Below are 18,976 nucleotides of genomic sequence, written 5' to 3' on the forward strand. Positions count from 1 at the left end.
AGGATCGTAGCTAATTCTTTCCATCCACCATACTTTTTCTGGCCCTTTTTTCAATGGCCTTCCTTTTGAGGCATTCTTCTACAGTTAAGATTGAGGTGGGGAGGGGAAAAGGGAAGAGAAAATATAGGAAAATAGTAATTTCCCAAAGCCCCTTAAAATACATACTTTTTTTCCCCAAAAATTCTGCCCCATTTTTCCACACTCATTTTCTTTCCCACCTTTGAGAACGATGAGCAGCCACAGTTATATAGAGTAAAATTTTAGGCAGTAGTCATTTATTACATGCCTACTATGTGCAGGGCACCATTTAAGTACCGGAGATACAAAAAAAGGCAAAAGGCAGTCCCTGCCTTTAAGGAGTTCACAGTCTAATAGGAAAGACAATATGCAAAAACTATGTTCAAATAAACTACATGTAGAAAAAAATGAGAAGAAATTAACAGAGAGAAGTCACTAGAATTTAGAGGGATTGCAAAGGCTTTCTGTAGAAAGTAGGATTTTAAGAGACTTAAAGGAAGCAAGGGAAGACAAGAAGTAGAGATGAGGAGGGAAAACATTCCAGGCATAGGGGATAGACAGTGAGAATGCCTGGAATAGGGAAATAAAATGTTCTGTTTGAAGAACAGCAAGGAAGTCAGTGTCACTAGATCAAAGAATATGTGAAGGCGGGGAGGGGAACTCAGGTATGAGAAGAGTGGAAAGGTTGGAGGTGGGGAGAAGGGGAAGGTTATGAAGCACCAAACAGAGGATTTTATATTTGATTTTTTAAATGATAGGACTACCGTTTAAATAAACTTGAGTTAAAAAAATGTCAATAAAGTGGAGTTTATTGAGTAGGGAGGTGACATGGTCTGACCTGTACTTTAGGAAAATTACTTTGGCAGCTGAATGGAGGGTGGACTTAAATGCAGAGAGACTTGTGGTGGGCGGAATGATCAGTAGGCTGTTGAAATAGTCCAGGGTTGAGAACATGAGAGCTTGGACCAGGGTGGTAGCACTATCAGAGATAAAAGAGGAGTGTAGTTGAGAGATATTATAAAGGTAAAATTGATAGGTTTTGACAACAGATTGCATGTGGGTGGTGAGAGATAGTGAGGGATTCAGAATGATATCTAGGTTGTAAGTCTGGGTTATTGGGAGGAAGGTGGTACCTTTGGTGGTGGTAGAGATGTGGGAAGGGTTTGAAGGAAAAGATAATGAGTTCAGTTTTAGACATGTGGCATTTAAAATGTCTGCAGGATATCTAGTTTGAGATATTGAATAGGCAGTTGGAAATGCGAGACTGAAGGTCAGCAGAGAGGTTGGGGCAGGATAAGTAGGTTTGGGAATCGTAAGTATAGAGATGGGAATTTAATCCATAGGAATTGATGAATTCACCAAGGCAAATGATATGGAGATAGAAGAAAAACGGCCTAGGTCAAAGCCCTGTGGGATACTCATGGTTAGGTGAAGTGAAGATCCCTCAAAGGAGAAAAAGAAGTGGTTAGATTGATAGGAGATACAGCAAAGAGGGGTATCCGAAAGACTTAGAGCGAAAAGAGTATCAAGGATCAACAATATCAAAGGATGTGGGGAGGTCAAGGAGGAGAAGTGAGAAAGGCCAGTGCATTTGGCAATTAAGAGATGATTGGGAACTTTAGAGAGCAATTTCAGTTGAAGGACAAAGAAAACAGATTGTAGAGAGTTATGAAGAAAGTGAGTTGAGAGAAAGTAAAGGGAGCTACTGTAGATTGCCTTCTCAAGGAGTTTAGCCACAAGATGCAGGAGAGATATGAGGCAACAGTTAACAGGGATGAAAAAATCAAGTCATGTTTTTTGTTTATTTTTGGATGGAGGAAGACATGGGGGACAGGAAGCCATGGATGGATTGAAGAGGGATGAAGAGATTTAGACGACTCACTACAGTTAATGAGTTAGTTAGGAAGGTGTAGAAGGATGACCTAGCAGCAGTGAGGGCCCTGTTGAGATTATATAACATATATTTGTAGTGGATCCAGTCAGAATGGTTGTGTCATTTTCTCCATCTTGGTTCAGCAGTACATGTGTAGGAGCAAAAGCAGATGATGGTAATGAGAGTAATCCAAGGCTATGACTTGTCAGGGTATAATCAGTGATATGATAAGGAGGCAAGAATCAAAAGAGAATAGGATAGTAAGAGCTGAACTAGTTCACCAATGGGTCAAGATGGGGTAAAGGAGTGGCTAATGCAAAGGTGATGGCCTTAGGAGAGGACTGAGAGGTCAAGGGATTGGAAGTCACAGTGTGGTTGAAGAGTAAGCTTTGGTATTGGAAGGCAAAGAGAGAGGTGGAAAGCTAATGGACTGTGATCAGATGAGGGAATTTCAGAGTTCATGAACATGGAGGTAGTCCATTTGTGCGTGATGGCATATGCATCAAAGGTATATTTGTGTGTGACAGAGTTAAGGTAGCTATGGGAAGTGAGTAGTTTGAGGAATTTGGAGGTTAAGATGTTTGAGGGAATATGAATATGCATGTTGAAGTTCTCTAGCATAAACGTAGGAGTTGGGAAGGAGAAAATGGTTGAGAGCCAGCTACTGAACTTATCAATGAAGGAAAGCAAATATAGAGGTCTATAGACAACAGCTACCAGGATTTTGATTGGGTGGTAGATGTGAATTGCATGCCTATCAAAAGAGCAAAGGTTACTGAAGAAGGATGGTAGTGGGAGACCATGTATATGGCAATAAAAAGCAAGAACTATTCCAACTCCCCCACCTCTACCTTCGCAACTTGTATTGGAAAGTGTAGCTATGGAGACCGTATCTTCAGGAAGGAGCCAGGTCTCAGCAAGAGTAAAAAGATGAAAGGAGTTAAAAAGTAAAAGATTTAAAGTGAAAGAAATTTTGTTGCCTATGGACTAGGCATTCCAGAAGGCACAGTGGAAGAGGTGGATAGTGTTTGATTGGAACTTTTTGGGGAGTAGGTTGAAGGGAATAGGAATAAGGAATCAGGTATACATAATGCCAGGTGCATTGTTTTAGAGAGTTCTGTTTTGTCTTTTGGAATATAAAAGTTTAGGAATCTCTTGGAAAAAATCTCTGAAGGCTTGGTCCATTAACTTAATCCAACTTCTTCCTTTAATAAATGTTTATTGACTGACTGACTCTTCTATGTAGTTATTGAATCTCTTTCTAAAAATCATTCAGGTCAAATAGGTAGATACAGTAGGAAAAAAATCACTTTTTCTTTGTTTTTTTTTCTTTGTTTTTTTTTTTTTGTAATTGGGGTTAAGGGACTTGCTCAGGGTCACACAGCTAGTAAGTGTCAGGTGTTTGGTCTAAGGCCTGATTTGAACTCTGCTCCTCCTGACTTCAGGGCCAGTGCTCTATCCAGTATGCCACCTAGCTGCCCTCACAAATCACTCTTATGAAACTGATTTTTGACAGTAACTTTCAGGAAAAAAAAATCTAATTCTGACTAACTCTTGGCACTTACTCTGACTCTCTCAAGAGTTAGTCAAAATCAACTTTTTACGTTAAAAACACAATACTTGGCCCTTTCTTTTTTGAAATAGTTGCCTGATTTGTCTTTTTTAAAAAAACTGCCTGAGTGAATATTTTAAAAATTGAGATGATTAAATTATTATTTCACAGTACAAATAGCACTGGCTTTGGAGTCAGAGGCACTGAGTTCAAATCCCAATTCTGACTCTGTTTTAGTGCCTTGAAGCAATTCATTTAACTTTTCTGGACTCAGTTTTCTTATCTGTGAAATGGAGGGGTTGGATTAGATGTCCTCTGAAGTACCTTCCAGTTCTAGGTCTCTGATACTTTAAAATCTGAAGAGACTATAAGGGATAAATATAAAGTCTCATACTTAGGTTAAAAAAGTTAACCACACAGGTACCAGTTGGAGAAGATGGGGCTAGACAATATTTCAAAAGACAAATGCCTCTAGATTGTATTGAATTGCCAACTCAATATGAGTATATAGTATGATACAACAATAAAATATGCTAATAAAACAGTGTTTTAATCAAAATAAGAGAGGACTCATATCACACATTTAATTAACAAGTATTCATTAAGCTAGGTGATGGAGATACAAATATAAAAGTGAGATGACCCCTGCCCTCAAAGACCTTACATCCTACTAAGGGATATGCCATATTTACATAAAAGGAAATGCAAGATACACATACATATGTACACACACATATACACACACACATACATATATATGTATATATATATATATATAGAGAGAGAGAGAGAGAAAGGGAGAGAAAGATAAAGAGAGAGAAAGATAAAGAAATAGAGGGGAGAGAAAGATGTATGTGGGTGTGTATGTGTGTGTGTGTGTGTGTGTGACTGTGTGTGTGTGACTGTGTGTGTGTGTGCAGATCAAGTTATTTCTCAGGGGGCACAAATACTTGTTAGAGGGGACAAGGAAATAACTCCTAAAAGAGCTAGCGTCTGATATGAGCCTTGAAGGAATCTAGAGGTTTCAAAAGACAGATATGAGGACGGACAGCTTTTTAAGTACGGGCCACAGTAGATGGAATGTCTTCTAGGATGAACATCCAGCAGGCCTGTGAGACAGCAGTATAGAGAATGTGAAAGGGAATGATATGTAATTAGCCTAGAAAGGTGACTGGGTCCAGATCAAGAAGGACTTGAAATTTCAGAAAAAAGAATTTGTATTTTGTGCTGTTGACCATAGGAACCCACCAGAGCTTCTGAATCAGGAGTGACATTATCAGACATGTGCTCTAGGAATATTCATTTGGCAGCTGTGCAGCAGATGGATTGGAGAGAGGAGAGACTGGATGTGCAGAGACTAATTAAGACGTTTTTGCAACGGTTCAGATAAGGGGTGATCAGTGTTTGAACTACCATGACAACTTTGTGAGTGAAGAGAATGAAATAGATACAAGTGAAGTGAAGGAGACAGAACCAGCTAATCTTAACAATGCTTTGGACATGGTTAAGGAAGTGAGAAGGAAGAGTCAAGGATGACACCGGTTGTAAATCTGTGTGACTGGAAGGATGGTGGTGCCCTTCACAGAAACAGGAAAGATGTGTTTAGGGGGAAAGATAGTGAGTTCTGTTTTAAACATGTTGAATTTTCAGGTATTAAGGTGGAGATGCCCAGTAGGCAGCAAGAGATATAGGACTGGAGTTCAGAAGAAAGATGGGAGCTGAACTTACACATTTATAAGACACATACATAAAGATGATAGTAGAATCCAGGAGAATTCATTAAATCACCCTAAGAAAGAACGAGTGTGTGTGTAGAGTGAAGAGGAGAGATCCTTGGGATGTATTCACACAGAGGGATTAGAACTTCTTCAGAAATATGGCAGAAGCAAAGTTTACAAAAGAACTCATCAGATTTTCTACTTGAATTTAAGGCCCTGCCACTGAAAACTGCTATTATATCTAGGTTGAGACATAGGGAATCTTTTCACATCTGCAATCTGCATCTCGCTGGCCTTTTTCCCTGAGCTGCGGACACTTCTGAAGAATGGTTCATAAAACTAATAAGGGGCCAAATGTGTTCAGAGTGACTGGTCCATAATGGACTTCACCTTTGCTTGTGAAACTAAAAAGGACTTTCACTTCAACTCTCATTTTCTGTTGAGGGAAGAATGATGGTAGGCCAGCAGTTGTTACTCAGAAATTACCTTACAATAGCAATCTTGGTGACCAGAACCTGGCTTTTACCCAAATAGGAGAAACATGTATTTTTTTCTATTATAATAAGTGTGTCATATTTTTAAATACATGGACTTTCTCTAAGTGAAGTTTTTTTTTTAAATAGATGATAATCCTGCCAAGGAAACAGAAAAGGATCAGTCACTCAAGTAAATAGGAAGAGAACTACAACAGAATAGGTGCACAGAAATTCTGGGAGGAGAAAAGTATCCAGAAACAGGCAGTGGTTAACAGTATCAAATATTTCAGAGAGGTCAATAAAGATGAGGAAAAGCCATCAGATTTAGCAATAAAGACAGCATATGTGGCCTTGGAGAGAGCAGTTTCAGCTGAGTGGCAGACATTGCCAGATTGCAAGGGGTCGAGAAGCAAATGAGAGGTGAAAAAAAGTGTAAGGAGATATATTTTAAGAGAGACGTTGACAAACTTTGAAATGTCCACAGGAGGGCAATCAGGTTGGTACAGGGTCTATAACCATGTATTAAGAGAAACAGTTGAAGGCATTGGAGTTGTTTATTCTGGCAAAGAACAAATTCATAAGGAAATTATAGCTGCCTTCAAATATCTGAAGGCCTGCCATGTGAAAGAGGGATTAGATTTGTTCTACATATCCCCATTTGGCAAAAATAGGAGTAATGGGTGGAAGTTGTGGGAAAAGAGATTTCAGCTTAGCATAAGGAAAATGTTGTGGACAGTTAACACTGTTCAAAACTGTAATGAGCTACCTTGAGAAGGAGTGAACTCTCCATCGCTGAAGGTGTTTGAGCACAACAAAGCAATCAATGAACACCTGTCTGGGATGCTGAGGAGGGATTTCCTGTACTGGATGGAAAGTTAAATGAGAGCAACTCTAAGATCAGTTCCCAACTTTCTTTGAAATGCCTTTTGACCTTTCAAAACACTTTCCCATAAACTCACAGGAAAGACATTGAGCGTTATTTTTAATATGAGTTTTATTGATGCCTTTTGTTTTTTATATCATTATTGTTATTACTATTATTTTTGGAAAACGTACACGCCTCCTTCCCTTCCCGGTTGAACAGTGTATTGTAAATTTTTAAAAGAAAGAAAGAATAACTGTTAAGCCAAAATAATAATAACATGACAATGCCTAACAACGTATACAATAATCAGCCCTGGCAAAGACATTTAATTTTTAAAAGAACCTAACATAAAACCTCAAAATCTCTTAAAGTGAGAAAGAAAAATAATGTGATTCTATATTTTAAAATTACCATTAGTATTATCTATCATACCACATCAAAATATTTTCTACCATAATATCTACTAGTTGGGAAATAGAGCATGATATATCACAAAAAGGACTTAACCTCTTATTTTTCTCTGGTAAGCTACCTCTGGGATAACAGGATATTTTGAAATTTTACTCTCCTATATCAAGGAATCATGGGAATGTAGGATCATAATGTATCAAGTATTCATAATACTTCTTGGAAGTTGGCTGAAAGAGATCTGTGTGACCAAAGGGAGGGTAGAAAAGTATACTAGCAGACATTTCCCAGCATCTCTTCTCTCTGTTCTTGAAGAAACTTCCAGTTAAGCATTGCTTACTCTTCTGTGCTTTCAACCACTTGGATACTATAGCTTGCTGTAGCTACCACTCCCATTGAAGCCTAATCTGGGTGCATTGAAGCATGAACTAGAAGACATCTTGGAAAGATGCAGTAGAGAACATAGTGATCTAGATGGCAGGACTGGGATGTTTTGGCCATTGAGGAGCAGTATGGGACCAGTCGAGCAGGATCAAGAGACAGACCAGTGCTACCATGAAACCTTAGCCACTAGGGAAATATAGGAGTACAAACCCAAATCCCTAGTGTTTGTTTCCCTTTGTTCAGTCTATTTAGTCTATTGGTTGTCATTCAAGTCCCTGCACTCAGGAAATTACATACTAATAGAGGAAAGAAACATGTTTTTTATATATGCATGCATATATATATATATGCACATATGTGTCCACATACATGTGTGTCTGGAAGTGATGGCCATGGAGGAGAAAAGGGCTAATAATAAACTTCACAAGGTTGTTGGTAGGATCAAATAATATATTCTATGTAAAGAATTTTGAAAAATTTAAGCCACCATGTTATTGTGAGCTGTAATTATTAAGTGCCTCATAAATATTTCTGAGGTCCCCATTAGTGTAAAATTCTTACAGACAACCTTGAATGAAAGGCAATGGGGAAACAGGATTTTGTTTACAATTTTTTTATTTAAGTACATATGTTTCATAATATTAGGCACATATGTTATAGTGCTCCTTCTCTATCCCTGTGTCTGTACCATTAACCATCCTTTGCATCTCTCAAAGCAACTGTTAATAGCTTAGTCCCAGGAAAAGCGATACTGTATTTCTAGGCTGTGTGGTGGGACTGGTTGCTTAGCATTCCAAGTAAATTGTACAAAACAGTTGGCACCAGGATCAGACTTTCTCAACTAAATGAATTAAGTAATCATACAATAATACAGAGCATATTAGAAAAGAATTTCCATATTGTAACATTGGATATTCCCACCTTGCAGATCTGCTACCACCAGTATAAGGCTTTGGCCAAGGAGGGAGTAATTTGATATTAAACAAAGTTCTTATTAAGCAAATACAATGAAGTGGTGCCGAGTTTTATGTTGCATTAGCCAAGTTAAATGCTTTTTATTAGGACTCATTAGGATGAGGGATAACTCAGAGCTGTGGATTCATTAGCCAATGGCCGACCCTTTGAGGTACAATGATTAAACAGCTCAGGGCCTAAGAATGAAATCTGGGCCACACACAGCAGATTCTGCAAGTTTGGCTTCCTTTTCCCCCAGCTGAGCTCTCTGAGGAAAGGTCAGGGAAGAGATGTTGGGCCCAACTAGAGGTTGGAATGAAATGTGTGTGTCATTCTGAAGCTGTTAATTTGACAAAATGCAGAAGCCCCCAGAAGAGAGAGAAATTACGATCTGAAATGTGTGTTTGGATGGAAATATTCTCTTTCCAAGATGCAGCAACAAAAATATTGCTGGCCATCCGGTTCAGGAAAGACGAACAAAAATTCCTTCATTATGCTCTGTGGCAATCTTGTGGTTTACTTAACTGTCTTTTTAAAGCATGTACTCATGTGTGTGTGTATACACACGTGACTTCTTTCTGGATGTTTGAATGACCCGTCTGTACTGAGAAAAGATTCTTGCAGAGACGAGAGACCTGGATAGGCCTGCCGAATACCTAGTATAAGTATGAAATTCCTGATTTTTAGGTAACTGAACTGCAACTACTTCAAGGAGGGATGAGGCAGCTTGAACATGCATACATATCTATTCATATAAATATACATATACATGTATATATGTATTTCTACACAAGAAGTAAACACCTGCAATATTCAGGAAGCAAACCCATTCCACCAAAGAATGGAAGGAGTTTAGCTGTGCATAGAAAGGACAGAATATGGCTGTCTAAAAAAACATCAGTGTCTCACAGTTCTGAAAATGGTTTTTCTTGTGTTCCGCAGCTAAAGGAAGAGGAGGTATTGTTGGCTTTAGACTAAATTCTCTAGTCATTAGAGCATTACCTCCCATCTCTTTCCTCCATCAAGAAACAGATCATGCTAATGTAAACAGAGAGGGAAAGTATAGCAAGGGTGACCATGAAATTACTACTCTTTCATGTAATAAGTGTGAAGTTTGGAAATCTGGATGTTTGAGGTACTAGGAGTAACTTCCACTAGGGTCCCAGCTGCATGGGCTGAGAATTTTTTTTCCCCTAAAAGATAGAGAAGCTGTCATTGAGACTTGATTGGTTCTAAAACTCCATCTAAAACTCCATCTGTTGACATATCTTTCAGTCACCTGAAAAGCCAGCCCCCCAGGAGTGAGTTCCTCTCAGACTTGACAGATGTCTCACCGCCGTTCAAATCACCATATTCATCTGGCCCATCCCACCCTGCTGACCAGATGCTCTCCACATGGAACGAAAGGGGGCAACATCTTTGTGCTTTGTCTTTGATGTGTGTCTTTCCTGGTAAACAAACTCTTTTTGTTAAGTTTTGAATAGTCTTGGAGTATCTTATTTCATTCCAATCCCAAACTTGAACCACCGGACTGACCTGAGTCAGATTTGCCCAACAATCCTGGCTAATGTAAGTTCAAACAAGAAGCGTTGTCAAGAGGGAATGGTGCTTGGGTTCCTTCTAGTTCTAACATTTGATAATTCAAAAAGATCATAGAATCTAGCTGTGCCACTTTTCAGGTAAGGATACTAAGGTTCAGAGAAGCTTACCCAAATATAGTCAGTGACAGAGCTGGGATTGGAACGCAGGTCACCTCGGTCCCCCTCTCTACTTCACTATGTGGCCGCTTTAACCAAAATCAACGTAATACAATTCTAAGTTTAAGAGGCTTATCAATCTAAATTAAAATTAATACACACATACATACACAGAATAAAGAATAGCACCTTCTGGAGGATTTAAAATTTAGAAGTTCTACGCCATTAGAGAATTTTAAATCACAGAGCAAGAGCTCAAGACCTTAGAGCCTAACTAGTCCAACTCCACCCATTTTAAAGATAAAGAAACTGAAAGGCCAAACGGCTTGCCTAGGGAGGATCAGTGACTTGACCAATTCATCTAGGTATCTTCACAGGCAAGATTTGAACCCTGATATTTGGATTCCAGACCCACTCTTTTGCAGCTTCCTAGAAAAGCTTCCTTAGAAATCATGTGGTCCAGGTTTCTCATGTTATGGATGACGAAACTGAGGCCAAGAGAGAGGTGATTTACTGTCTGTCATAAAGAAACTATCAGAGCAAGGATTTGAACCCAGACCCTTCCATTCTAAATCTAGTGCCCCATTTATATGATACCACATTACCTTGTCTCTGCTCTTACCTTTACTGCATGAAATGTCTAGTTTCCCCTAAGTATTTATGTTACACTTAAGTTTATACAACTGGCATGCATTCAGCAGCATTGAGCACTTTGACAGGGTCAGCTAAACTCCCTCGGCATGATTTGGAGAAATAAGAAGAGGGTCAATTCAGTTTGGGTTGCTATGTTGCTATGCCTCACTACCAACTCTAGGCAATATTTTTAGAGCAACAGACTCTTTTAGGCCTGTGAATGAACCTTCTCAAAACTCCCCTCCCCCACTTTCTCCACTGTGTGTGTCAGGATTCTAAAAGTCCTTCCAACATTTTCTCCACAACAGCCTTTGTGAGAGGGGCACATAGTGTGTTTTCCCCCAAGACTTTTTCAGGGGCTGTTCAGAGAGCTCTCTGGCTCCCCCTTATGGGCAGCTGGCAGGATAGATATTTTTTTCCCCTACTCTCTGGTGCCCTTGCTTCTTTTCCAAATGGGACAGGACTCTCTGACTCTCTCACCCAGAAACAGAAGCGTTCTTCTTACATCCTACTAAGAAATAGAGAATCTCATACTGTGTAGAATGGTCAAACTCAGACATCAAATCTTCTTCTCAAGAGTTACATACAGTGACCAGTCGAGAGAGAGACAGAGAGAGAGAGAGAGACAGAGAGAGTGAGAGAGAGAAAGAGAGAGGGAGGCAGAGGGAGAGAGATTTGTCAAAGGGAACATTGGAGTTGTCGGTTCGGTTTTAGACACACAAAGACCATAAAGGACAAGAGGAGACATCAAACACTGAAACCTCAGGATGCTTATTTTATCACAAATTGTAGAAAACAACTCCATTCCTATGAATACATGGCATATGGTATTCTTGGAGGACCTAAAGACAAGAAGAGTGCTGTTCTGTTTCTTAAAAGGTTATCACGGGTTATTATTATTTCACGTGTGTCCTAACGTAACTTCAGAAGACTGATAACAAAACACTATCTCTCTGCAGAGAGGTGGTCGATTAGAGGTGCCGAATGATACATGTATTCTTTAGAAATGACCAATGAGGTGGTTCATTTTGCTTGACTCTAGTTATGGGTTACAACGCAGAGTTGGCTTCCATTTGGGGACAGGGAGGGATTCGTGAGTAGAGATAGTGATGCTAAAGAAAGAAAAAAAATTTAATCATAAGTTTAAAAAAATACAAGAAAAAAACTACAGAAGTTCAGAAGAGGGTCAGATAAGTAAAGCAGGGTTTGTCATGTTAGATTTAATACACACTTAAAAACCGAGCTATATGTAAAAGAAGCTCACAGATTTTGTATACAATTCTTTTTTCTGTTTATAACTATATATTGAAAGAATGTTCATGTTTGTTAAGTTCATAATAAAAAAACCAGGACAGAGGACTGCGTAACTAGGATAGTTTCCATAAGAAGGAAAAGGGAAGCAGAATAATATGCAAGGAAAGTTAGCTTGGGGCCTCCTAGCACTGTGACTGTACTGTTTCCAAGGACTCCATGCAAGTAGGTTAATTAGATGCCATAGTTTAATCAGCCACCAAAAGAACAGGCTGGGACACCTGGCTCCTTCTGCTACTGCTGCCTTGGGTTATTTTATGATAACTAAAGGACAGTTTATGCAATAATACAGCAAGGTGGATGGATGGTTTTGTCTTTAAAAAAACAATATGAAACTTACCACGAAAAAAAGTGTGACATTAGATATTCTTCTATAAGTCAGGCCTGAGACAAATATTTACTTCAGGGATTGAGAAACCAAGAGGTACTAGGATTGTAGCCCCCTCAAACTTTCACTTTCCTTGCTCCCTTCTGAATCCAGAGGATTCATTAATTCAATCAATTCATTGATTCAGCTTCACTGAGTTGAAGGTGAGGGAGGTGTAGATAGACTGTTTTGAAAAAGATCTGGGCTGTTTAGTGGACTATGAGCTCAACATAAGTCAGCAGTGCGATATGGCAGCCAAAAAAAAAAAAGTAATGGGATTTAGAGTTCATCAAATGGGACAGAGCTTCCAGGAATAGGGGAGTGATAGGTTCACTGTACTCTGTCCTTTATTTGTCAGACTTAATATAGACTATTGTATTCTGTTCTGGACACCACAGTCTAAGAAGGACCTAGATAGTCTGAAAAGTGTCCAAAGGAAGACTACAAGAATGATGAAGAGCCTTGAATATATGACACATGAGGGCTGGTTGAAGGCGCTGGGTGTATTTAGCTTATAGGAAGATTCAGGGGAACATGATCTTTTTCAACTATTTTAAGAGCTCTAACAAAGAAGGGGAATTAGATTTGTTTTGTTCTGTCCCAGAGAGCAGAAGCTGAGGGAGAGGGTAGAAGTTTCAAAGAGGCAAACTTAAGTCTGATGTCAGGGAAAATTTCCTAACAATTTGAATAGCTCAATTTGCAAAATGGAGTGGATTGCTTTGGAAGCAAAATCCCTCTTCTTGGAGGTCTTCGAGCAGAATTTGGACAATTACTTGTTGGGCATGTTGTCATGGGGATTTCTCTTATGCATTGATTAAGCTGGGTAGCCACTTTCGAATTCTGCGGTTCAGTGATTTAGGGCCATAGGCCTGCTTTATTTGTTGGGCTTCTAGAGACAGTTATGTCACTGTAGATTAATATTACTAACCTGAAGAAACTTTGGGAAAACACATTTCCATGGGAAAGAATGTTGCCACTAGGCAAGATGATGGAAGGATTTTGCCATATTCATTTCTAGTATATTCCCATCACATGTTGGTCACTATGTTCTTCTAACTATATCTTCATCAGTCTCCTAACTTTGTGCCACCCTCTCCTAATTGTACTTAACTTTCATTTATCTTTCTCCTCTGTTGTTTTAACCCAAATTTCTTCTTTGTCTTCTCATTAAAGTGGTAAAATTATACAGCTGTCTTCCACTTTCATAGGAGGTATGTCTGTGAAACTTTCTTGAGTGATCATGGTCTGGCTCTCTCCTTGTATAAATAACAAAAATGACTTGACTGAGCCAGAAAAAATGCAGAGTTCTGAAATAATTGTTGGACAAAGCATGCTGTGGGAAGCTTATACCCAATTAAAATTGGGGAAAGGTCACCAATATTTTAAAAGAAGCAGATCCACTCTTCAGCTCCAGGAATGGGTTTGCTTAATACATCCCATTTTGAAAACTTTCCCTCCTTTTCTTCTTCCCTTCAGGTCTAAGAACATTGTGTTTTAAGTGACCTTGTAGCTTTGTCATGATTTAGAAGTGACCCAGGCTTCTCAAAGGCTACTCAAAGCTCTAACAAGTTCTCTGCTAAATAGACTTGGAGTACAGATCCAGCAATGGATTGTCTTAGAGGGACAAGTCTAACTTAATATAAAAAGGCTTATCACCAGAAAATTGGCCAACAAGAGAGAATTTTTTTTTAATCTACATAAGCTCATGATGACAAATTATTAAGACACTGAGTGATTTCTATCAGTGTCGGTGATAGGACTAGCTTCGCAGATGAAATTAATGATTCTTGAAAGATTGAACTTTGTGATGCTAACATCTATTCTTTCTCCTCTTTTCTGTGCTTTAAGCCTAGACCCTTGATTTTCTTTCTAACTAGTCAGAGAGACCCTTAGACCCCAAAAGAAGTAAGAAACCAAAGGTTCTGTGTTCTGGTCCCACTCATAAAGGTAAGCAGATATGTGCACAATCTGAAGCATTACATAATACCGCATAAATTTATATATTTGAATTGCGTCTCTGTATTTACAAAGAAATGTAGGTATAACAATGATGTTCTAGAAGTCCACTTCAAGCACAATAATGAAGTTACATAATAGAATCTATCTAATAAGCAGTCCATGAAATCCCTATAAATAAAGCAAGTAATTAAGTAGAATTCTACAGGTGCTAACTGTACATAAACTTTGAGACCCAATTTACCTCACTAAGAATAATGACCCACGTTTGAACAAGAATTCATTATTCAAGGACTGTAGTAGAACCTTAAAAAATCCTGTTATTTACAGCCTACCTTTTTGATAAGAGACAGATTCATAGTTTCTAGAGCTGGAGAGAAATGTGGGATCATCTTATATAATTCCTTCATCTTAGAACTGAGAAAACGGGGGCTCGAAGACCTACCCAAGATCATGCTTATATTTAGATGTAGACCTAAGTTTCAAGCTCAGTTCCTCTGATTTCAGAATTCTTTCCACTTCACCACTTTGTTTATTCCTTTCTGTGTTTTAGCTTTTCTTTTCTGTATGAGAGTGAAGCCATATGCTCCTTCTCTATTAGGGTTCCTGTGGAAATAATAATATATAAAAATCTAATAACTTGGGAATTAATGTCCCAGTCTCTAAAGTCTCATCTGTTTACCGTTACTTCTTCAACTCTCTTCTCTCTACACCCCGAACATGTGCTACCTAAAAATGAACATGCCAGAGCATAATATTTATTCTTACATAAGGAAAGCAGGAACACCATTCTTGAGTGCTCAGTGTGTGCAGTGCTCTTAGGCACTGGTCAGAGCACCTCTGGTAGCAGATGCTTTTCCTCTGGGGACCTAAGTCCAGGTCTCTTGTGTGTAGCCACTCATTTATCTGTACCATTCAACTTTTGTTCCCTTCATCTCCTCAGCTCCTATTTTTAAAAGCCTAGTCCTATGTAGGTTGCTACATGTTCTGAAATTCTCTGTGAATCCATCATCCTGATACTACCCTGTGGGGCAACAGGCCAGTAAATAGTCAGGATAAAAGGAGTTCATACATCATATTACATTTGGAAAAAAAAATACTGACTTTTCAATCAGAGGACCTGAGTTTAAATCCCAACTCTGCATTTTTTTTACTTGTATTATATGACTTGGTGGGGAGCAGCACGTATAGTGAAATGAATTATGACTCTGGAGTCAGAAAACCTGGATCCAAATCCTACTTTTGATATTTACTATCTATATGACCTTGAGCAAGTCACCCTGTGGACCTCAGTTTCCTTATCTGTAAAATATGGGTAAAAGTAACACCTATTTGTATCTAAAGGGCAGCTAGTGGCACTGTGGATATAGTGCTTGACCTGGGGTCAGGAAGACTCATCTTCCTGAGTTCAAACATGGCCTCAGACAGTTACTAGTTGTGTGACCCCTGGGCCAGTCACTTCACCCTGTTGGTCTCAGTTCCTCATCTATAAAATGAGCTGGAGAAGGAAGTGGCAAACCACTCTAATATCACTGGCAGCAAACCCCAAATGGGGTCACAAAGGGCCAGGCATGACTAAAAACAAATTATTGAAATTTATGTCTAAATTACTTATCCATTTTGGCCTTATCTTGGTATATGGTATGAGTTTTTTGTTCCTCACTTAATCTCTTTCAAACAACTTTCTAGTTTTCCCAGCAGTTTTTGGCAAATGGTAACAAAAAAAAAAAAAAAAAGCTTGGATCTTCAGATTTATTAAATACTACATTACTCATTACTATGGAGATTTACTACTATGTATTTTATGCCTAATCTATTGCACTGATCCACCATCATATTTCTTAGCCAGTACCAGATTGTTTTCACAATTACCATTTTGTAATATAATTTGAAATCTGATACTGCTAGGCTACCTTCCTTCACGTTTTTTTTTTATCGATTCCCTTGATATTCTTGATTTTTTATTTTTCTAGATGAATTTTGTTATCGTTTTTTCTAACTCTACAAATATTTCTTTGGTAGTCTGATTGGTATGGCACTGAGTAAGTAAATTAACTAAGGTAATTGTTATTTTCATTATATAGGCTCAATCTACCCGTGAGCACTTAATATTTCTCCATTTGTTTAAATCTGTCTTTCTTTGTGTGAAGAGTGTTTTATAATTGTGTTCATTGTGTTCTGGGTTTGTCTTGGCAGGTAGGTTCCCAAAAATTTAATATTGCCTGCAGTTATTTTAAATGAAATTTCTTTTTCTATTTCTTCCTCTTGGGTTTTATCGGTATAGAAATACTGATGACGTATGTGGGTTTATTTTATATCCTGCAACTTTACTAAAGTTGTTAATTATTTCAACTAGATTTCTAATTGATTCTCTTATGTTTTCTAAATATACTATCATACCTTCAAAAACTGATAGTTTTGTTTCCTCATTGCTTATGTTTATTCCTTCAATTTTTTTTTGTCTTATTGCTATAGTTAGCATTTCTAGCACAATATTGAATAATAGTGGTAATAATGCACATCCCTGTTTCACCCCTGATCTTATTGGGAAAGCTTCAAGTTCATCCTCATAAAGATAATTCTTGCTTTTGGTTTTAGATAGATACTACTTATTTTAAGAAAGTCTTCATTGATTCCTATGCTTTCTAATGTTTTTTAATAGGAATGGAGGTTATATTTTTCAAAGAGACTGTATCATTTTTTTAACCTTTCATCTTTAATGTCTATCTTTGCATATACAGTATGAGTAAAATGAATGACCTATCCTTGCACCCAGTGACGTAAGTGTTTGTCTGGTCTAAAGGCCCACCCAAGTATTGATAAGCATTTGGAAGATACAAAATATGCATCTGCCATAGCCCCTTTTCTCAAGGAGCCTTTGATCCCATAACTGTCTTACTGTTTGTTACTTCATCTACTTCATCTTCATCTTCATCAAGACCCATCTCCTTTCAAATCTTGGTCAAAACCAGTTATGATCTTCCTTATTTTATTTCCATTTCTTTGAAACACCCTAAATGGTATTATTTTAAATCTTTAAAGCACTCTGAGACAAATTGCATAGAAGATGTTTGACTGAGGCTTGAATTATTCATTCATTGCCAATATTTCTCTCTGATTTTTTTTCCCCTCAGGATTTCTGGCAGTTGTACTGCAATGTCACTTTTTAGGCCCCCTCAGATAGCTCTATCCACTTTTTCTGCAGCCATCAAAGTGACAAGTTAGCTGCTATTTTGAGGTATCAAATGAGTTCTCTTACCTAACTCTCCCAGCTCTGATGTTTTGGTGGCTTCTTGGCAGGTCAATTATTTCATGTCCTTGGATTTCATTTTGACCTGATACTATTGCCTAGAAGATTTTTACAAAGTGAATTACTTATGGGCTTGAGAATTATTCTGTATTAATAGGACGGTCTTACAATACCCCTGTCAAACGTAAAGGTGCAAAAATTTCTCCTTAATTAAAATTACATGAACTGTATCAACTTTCGTTGGACCCAGCCTTTTAAAACTGAGCCGGGACTTAGAGTCCCGAACAGAGTAACTGTTTTTGAAGCAAATACAGAGCTCTCTTTCTATGAGACTGTTCTAGGAGGCCAAGAATTTTATGTGTTCAGGGGAAGTTTATGTTATACTGGGGAGCTTACAATGGACTTCATTGACATGCAGACCGCAGTGGTAGGACCTCTTTTTTTCTCATGAACATAGGCCTTATAGGGAGGAAACAATGTATAGTAATTAGAACTTCTGGGCTCCTGCCTGCAGATTAAACCTGAGTTCTGTTTCCAGAGTTGAGCTATTTTGCTTCCAACATTGCTTTCCAAAGCACGATGATTTTTTTTTTCCTGATAGAGAAACCAGTCATGAGGTAAGCATGACCATTTGTGAACTGTGGCTGCCCCCCTGGAATAATATGCTGTCATGCTGTGATCAGTGTGTCTGCTGGGGTCCACTAAGCTTTCAATCTCTGTGTGTGTCTATGTATCTCTGTTTCTGTTTATCTGTCTCCCTTTCTCTTCCCCCCATCCCCTTGAAGCCTGCAATGAGGGCAGTGGGGTGGGGGTGGGGTAGGGGGCAGGAGGTGGAAAGAGAGCCCTAAAGGTTCTCCATATTCTCTATTTCCTGTGGGTCGGGTTAGAATATATTAACGGTGCAATTCAGGAGGCAATTACATAGTGTTCATGGTGTGTGAACATGGAAGGTCAAGGCCAGTTTGTATGAAAACCCTCAAAGGAGATGATGGGCTCAGGCATAAATTGAGCAGTCCAGTGGGTCATGGTTCAAATGAAGAAGCTTCCTTTTTCTTTTTTTTTCTTTTTCCTCCCCAGGTTACTTCAAAACTTTGAAGCATAAATTAGCCAGAGGAAGATAGAAGAAAGAACAATAGCCTCTCCTGAAATGCCAGAGCATAGAGTTCTGTAACATCTATATCCAGAGAATGTCTCTTCCTTCTGCTGCTCTAAATTTCCTGGGACATTATCATTCAGTCTTACACAGAAAAACATATCATTCATCTCAGCTGGCATTTGCATTAGCTTCCTTCCCGTCTTGTAATTTTAATCAAATAAATCATTGAATTAAGTCATGCTGTGCCCTGGACTCCCATTTTCTAAAGAATACTTGACATCTCTGTTTTCTGGGTAAAGAGACTTTGGTTGGTTTCCATGATCTAGGTCTGGTAGGGATATAGTTATCTTCATGAAATGTACATCATATACTACAAAGCTGATACCTTCCTAATGTGTCTTCTGTCTTTCAAGTTCTT

At 38.5% G+C, this 18,976-nt stretch overlaps 1 long non-coding RNA gene across 1 annotated transcript in view; it reads left to right on the plus strand.

Moving 5' to 3' along the window:
* The window catches only part of LOC114049508, a 56,639-nt gene extending 37,889 nt beyond the window's left edge, over nucleotides 1-18,750 (plus strand). The window contains exons 3-4 of the long non-coding RNA XR_003569869.1: nucleotides 9,524-9,699; nucleotides 18,540-18,750. This is a non-coding gene — a long non-coding RNA (uncharacterized LOC114049508). The remainder of the gene's footprint in view (nucleotides 1-9,523; nucleotides 9,700-18,539) is intronic.
* The last annotated feature ends 226 nt before the right edge of the window (nucleotides 18,751-18,976 follow it).

Source organism: Vombatus ursinus, unplaced genomic scaffold, assembly GCF_900497805.2.
Source record: "Vombatus ursinus unplaced genomic scaffold, bare-nosed wombat genome assembly UNPS02014798.1, whole genome shotgun sequence".
NCBI lineage: Eukaryota > Metazoa > Chordata > Mammalia > Diprotodontia > Vombatidae > Vombatus > Vombatus ursinus.